Genomic DNA, 6244 nt, shown 5'->3' with positions numbered 1-6244 from the left:
GTTGCCTCTGGTGGCATCCTGCTTCAGGGAGGCGTCCTGAGACATTCCGAAGTTCAAAATGCACACTACGGGCCACCGGAAGGTGGACACGAACTATGGCCTTGCCCCAGAGAAACAAAACTCAGCAGGCCAGGTTCCTGATATCCGTTTGCAGGAGGCGCTTGGCACTGTTCAACCAGCCACACTTGCCTCTGCTCGCATCTTGCTTCTGGGCGGTATATGGAGGCTTTGGGACTTTCAGCACATAGCCGGCCACTGTGGGAAGCCAGAACCTGGCCAGGAACCATGGCCTTTCCCCAGAGAAACAAAACTCAGCAGGCCAGGTTCCTGATGTCCGTTTGCAGGAGACACCTGGCACTCTCAAACCAGCCACATTTACTGCTGGTGGCACCTTGCTTCAGGGAGGAATCCTGAGACATTCGGAAGTTCAAAATGCACACGGCTACTACGGGCCACCGGAATCTTGACATGAAGTATGGCCTTTCCCCAGAGAAACAAAACTCACCAGGCCAAGTTCCTGATGTCAGGTTGCAAGAGGCACTTGGCCCTGTCCAACCAGCCACACTTGCCTCTGGTGGTGCCTTGCTTCTGACAGCTATCCTGAGATGTTCGGAATTTTATGAAGCACCCTGCAGCTATGGACCACCGGAAGCTGGCCAGGAACCATGGCCTTTCCCCTGAGAAATAAAACTCACGAGGCCAGGTTCCTGAGGTCAGTTTGTGGGAGGCACTTGCTACTGTCAAACCAGCCATAGTTGCCTCTGGTGGCACCTTGCTTCAGGGAGGCATCCTGAGATGTTCGGAATTTCAAGAGGCACCTGGCCACACTGCGGGCCACCGGAACCTGGACATGAACCATGGCCTTTTCTCTCAGAAACAAAACTCAGCAGGCCAGGTTCCTGATGTCCGTTTGCAGGAGGTGCTTGGCACTGTTCCACCAGCCACATTTGCCTCTGCTTGCACCTTGCTTCTGGGAGGTATCTGGAGACTTTGGGAATTTCAGCACACAGCCGGCCACTGTGGGCCACCGGAACCTGGACATGAACTATGGCGTTCCCTCTGAGAAACAAAACTCAGCAGGCCAGGTTCCTGATATCCGTTTGCAGGAGGCACTTGGCACTGTCCAACCAGCCATGGTTGCCAGTGGTGGCACCTTGCTTCTGGCTGCTATATTGGGAGGGTAGGAATTTCAGTAGGCACCAGGCCTCTCCGAGTCACCAGACCCTGGACAGGAAGGATACCTTTTCTTGGAGAAACAAAACTCACCAGGCCAGATTCCTGATGTCAGTTTGTGGGAGGCGCTTGCTACTGTCAAACCAGCCACAGTTGCCTGTGGCGGCATCTTGCTTCAGGGAGGCATCCTGAGACATTCCGAAGTTGAAAATGCACACGGCCACTAAGGGCCACCGGAAGGTGGACACGAACTATGGCCTTGCCCCAGAGAAACAAAACTCAGCAGGCCAGGTTCCTGATGTCCGTTTGCAGGAGGCGCTTGGCACAGTTCAACCAGCCACACTTGCCTCTGCTTGCACCTTGCTTCTGGGAGGTATCTGGAGGCTTTGGGAATTTCAGCACACAGCCGGCCACTGTGGGAGACCGGAACCTGGCCAGGAACCATGGCCTTTCCCCAGAGAAACAAAACTCACCAGGCCAAGTTCCTGATGTCAGGTTGCAAGAGGCACTTGGCCCTGTCCAACCAGCCACACTTGCCTCTGGTGGTGCCTTGCTTCTGACAGCTATCCTGAGATGTTCGGAATTTTATGAAGCACCCTGCAGCTATGGTCCACCGGAAGCTGGCTAGGAACTACGGCCATTCCTCTGAGAAACAAAACTCACCAGGCCAGGTTCCTGATGTCCGTTTGCAGAAGGCGCTTGGCACTGTTCCACCAACCACATTTGCCTCTGCTTGCACCTTGCTTCTGGGAGGTATCTGGAGACTTTTGGAATTTCAGCACACAGCCGGCCACTGTAGGAGACCGGAACCTGGCCAGGAACCATGGCCTTTCCCCTGAGAAATAAAACTCACGAGGCCAGGTTCCTGAGGTCAGTTTGTGGGAGGCACTTGCTACTGTCAAACCAGCCATAGTTGCCTCTGGTGGCACCTTGCTTCTGGGAGGCATCCTGAGATGTTCGGAATTTCAAGAGGCACCTGGCCACACTGCAGGCCACCGGAACCTGGACATGAACCATGGCCTTTTCTCTGAGAAACAAAACTCAGCAGGCCAGGTTCCTGATGTCCGTTTGCAGGAGGTGCTTGGCACTGTTCCACCAGCCACATTTGCCTCTGCTTGCACCTTGCTTCTGGGAGGTATCTGGAGACTTTGGGAATTTCAGCACACAGCCGGCCACTGTGGGCCACCGGAACCTGGACATGAACTATGGCGTTCCCTCTGAGAAACAAAACTCAGCAGGCCAGGTTCCTGATATCCGTTTGCAGGAGGCACTTGGCACTGTCCAACCAGCCATGGTTGCCAGTGGTGGCACCTTGCTTCTGGCTGCTATATTGGGAGGGTAGGAATTTCAGTAGGCACCAGGCCTCTCCGAGTCACCAGACCCTGGACAGGAAGGATACCTTTTCTTGGAGAAACAAAACTCACCAGGCCAGATTCCTGATGTCAGTTTGTGGGAGGCGCTTGCTACTGTCAAACCAGCCACAGTTGCCTGTGGCGGCATCTTGCTTCAGGGAGGCATCCTGAGACATTCCGAAGTTGAAAATGCACACGGCCACTAAGGGCCACCGGAAGGTGGACACGAACTATGGCCTTGCCCCAGAGAAACAAAACTCAGCAGGCCAGGTTCCTGATGTCCGTTTGCAGGAGGCGCTTGGCACAGTTCAACCAGCCACACTTGCCTCTGCTTGCACCTTGCTTCTGGGAGGTATCTGGAGGCTTTGGGAATTTCAGCACACAGCCGGCCACTGTGGGAGACCGGAACCTGGCCAGGAACCATGGCCTTTCCCCAGAGAAACAAAACTCAGCAGGCCAGGTTCCTGATGTCCGTTTGCAGGAGGCATATGGCACTCTCAAATCAGCCACATTTGCCGGTGGTGGCATCTTGCTTCCTCAAGGCATCCTCAGACGTGCGGAATTTTGGCAGGCAGCTTGCCGCCCCGGACCACGGGAACCAGGACATGAACCATGGCCCTTCCTATGAGACACAAAACTCACCATGCCAAGTTCCTGATGTCAGTTTGCAGGAGCCATGTGGCACTGTCAAAGTAGCCACATTTGCCTCTGGTGCACCTTGCTTCAGGGAGGCATCCTCAGACGTTCGGAATTTTAAAAGGCACCAGGCCACTCTGGCCCACCGGAATCTGGACATGAAGTATGGCCTTTCCCCAGAGAAACAAATCTCAGCAGGCCAGGTTCCCGATGTCCGTTTGCAGGAGGCACTTGGCACTCTCAAATCAGCCACATTTGCCGGTGGTGGCATCTTGCTTGCTCAAGGCATCCTCAGACATGCGGAATTTTTCAGGCAGCTTGCCGCCCCGGACCACGGGAACCAGGACACGAACCATGGCCTTTCCTATGAGACACAAAACTCACCAGGCCAAGTTCCTGATTCAATTTGCAGGAGGCACTTGGCACTGTCAAACACGCCACACTTGCCTCTGATGGCACCTTGCGTCACGGAGGCATCCTGGGACATTCGGAATTTCAGAATGCAGCCGGCCATTGCGTGCCAGCAGGCCCTGGACATGAACGATGGCCTTTCTTATAAGACACAAAACTCACCAGGCCATTTTCCTGAGGTCATTTTGCAGGAGGCACTTGGCACTCTCAAACCAGCCACAGTTGCCTCTGCTTGCACCTTGCTTCTGGGAGGTATATGGAGGCTTTGGGAATTTCAGCACACAGCCGGCCACTGTGGGAGACCGGAACCTGGCCAGGAACCATGGCCTTTCCCCAGAGAAACAAACGTCAGCAGGCCAGGTTCCTGATGTCCGTTTGCAGGAGACACCTAGCACTCTCAAACCAGCCACATTTGCCTCTGGCGGCACCTTGCTTCTGGGAGGCATCCTGAGATGTTCGGAATTTCAAGAGGCACCCGGCCACACTGGGCCACCGGAACCTGGACATGAACCATGGCCTTCCCTCTCAGAAACAAAACTCAGCAGGCCAGGTTCCTGATGTCCGTTTGCAGGAGGTGCTTGGCACTGTTCCACCAGCCACATTTGCCTCTGCTTGCACCTAGCTTCTGGGAGGTATCTGGAGACTTTGGGAATTTCAGCACACAGCCGGCCACTGTGGGCCACCGGAACCTGGAGATGAACCATGGCCTTTTCTCTCAGAAACAAAACTCAGCAGGCCAGGTTCCTGATGTCCGTTTGCAGGAGGCGATTGGCACTGTTCAACCAGCCACACTTGCCTCTGCTGGCACCTTGCTTCTGGGAGGTATATGGAGGCTTTGGGAATTTCAGCACACAGGCGGCCACTGTGGGAGACCGGAACCTGGCCAGGAACCATGGCCTTGCCCCAGAGAAACAAACGTCAGCAGGCCAGGTTCCAGATGTCACTTTGCAGGAGGCACCTGGTACTCTCAAACCAGCCACATTTTCAACTGGCGGCACCTTGCTTCTGGGAGGCATCCTGAGATGTTCGGTATTTCAAGAGGCACCTGGCCACACTGGGCCACCGGAACCTGGACATGAACCATGGCCTTCCCTCTCAGAAACAAAAGTCAGCAGGCCAGGTTCCTGATGTCCGTTTGCAGGAGGTGCTTGGCGCTATTCCACCAGCCACATTTGCCTCTGCTTGCACCTTGCTTCTGGGAGGTATATGGAGACTTTGGGAATTTCATCACACAGCCGGCCACTGTGGGCCGCCAGAACCTGGCCAGGAACCATGGCCTTCCCTCTCAGAAACAAAACTCAGCAGGCCAGGTTCCTGATGTCCGTTTGCAGGAGGCACCTAGCACTCTCAAACCAACCACATTTACTGCTGGTGGCAACTTGCGTCAGGGAGGAATCCTGAGACATTCGGAAGTTCAAAATGCACACGGCTACTATGGGCAACCGGAATCTGGACATGAAGTATGGCCTATCCCCAGAGAAACAAAACTCACCAGGCCAAGTTCCTGATGTCAGGTTGCAAGAGGCACTTGGCCCTGTCCAACCAGCCACACTTGCCTCTGGTGGTGCCTTGCTTCTGACAGCTATCCTGAGATGTTCGGAATTTTAAGAAGCACCCTGCAGCTATGGTCCACCGGAAGCTGGCCAGGAACTATGGCCATTCCCCTGAGAAACAAAACTCACCAGGCCAGGTTCCTATTGTCAGTTTGCAGGAGGCACTTGGCACTGTCCAACCAGCCATGGTTGCCAGTGGTGGCACCTTGCTTCTGGCTGCTATATTGGGAGGTTAGGAATTTCAGCAGGCACCAGGCCTCTCCGAGTCACCAGACCCTGGACAGGAAGGATACCTTTTCTTGGAGAAACAAAACTCACCAGGCCAGATTCCTGAGGTCAGTTTGTGGGAGGCACTTGCTACTGTCAAACCAGCCATAGTTGCCTGTGGCGGCATCTTGCTTCAGGGAGGCATCCAGAGACATTCGGAAGTTGAAAATGCACACGGCCACTAAGGGCCACCGGAAGGTGGACACGAAGTATGGCCTTTCCCCAGAGAAACAAAAGTCAGCAGGCCAGGTTCCTGATGTCCGTTTGCAGGAAGCACCTGGTACTCTCAAACCAGCCTCACTTGCCTCTGGCGGCACCTTGCTTCTGGGAGGCATCCTGAGATGTTCGGAATTTTAAGAGGCACCAGGCCACACTGGGCACCGGAACCTGGACATGAACCATGGCCTTTTCTCTCAGAAACAAAACTCCACAGGCCAGGTTCCTGATGTCCGTTTGCAGGAGGCACTTGCTATTGTCAAACCACCCATAGTTGCCTCTGGTGGCATCCTGCTTCAGGGAGGCGTCCTGAGACATTCCGAAGTTCAAAATGCACACTACGGGCCACCGGAAGGTGGACACGAACTATGGCCTTGCCCCAGAGAAACAAAACTCAGCAGGCCAGGTTCCTGATATCCGTTTGCAGGAGGCGCTTGGCACTGTTCAACCAGCCACACTTGCCTCTGCTCGCATCTTGCTTCTGGGCGGTATATGGAGGCTTTGGGACTTTCAGCACATAGCCGGCCACTGTGGGAAGCCAGAACCTGGCCAGGAACCATGGCCTTTCCCCAGAGAAACAAAACTCAGCAGGCCAGGTTCCTGATGTCCGTTTGCAGGAGACACCTGGCACTCTCA

Source organism: Passer domesticus, chromosome 11, assembly GCF_036417665.1.
Source record: "Passer domesticus isolate bPasDom1 chromosome 11, bPasDom1.hap1, whole genome shotgun sequence".
In the NCBI taxonomy this organism is placed as follows: Eukaryota; Metazoa; Chordata; class Aves; order Passeriformes; family Passeridae; genus Passer; species Passer domesticus.
Note: the sequence above shows the minus strand (reverse complement) of the source record.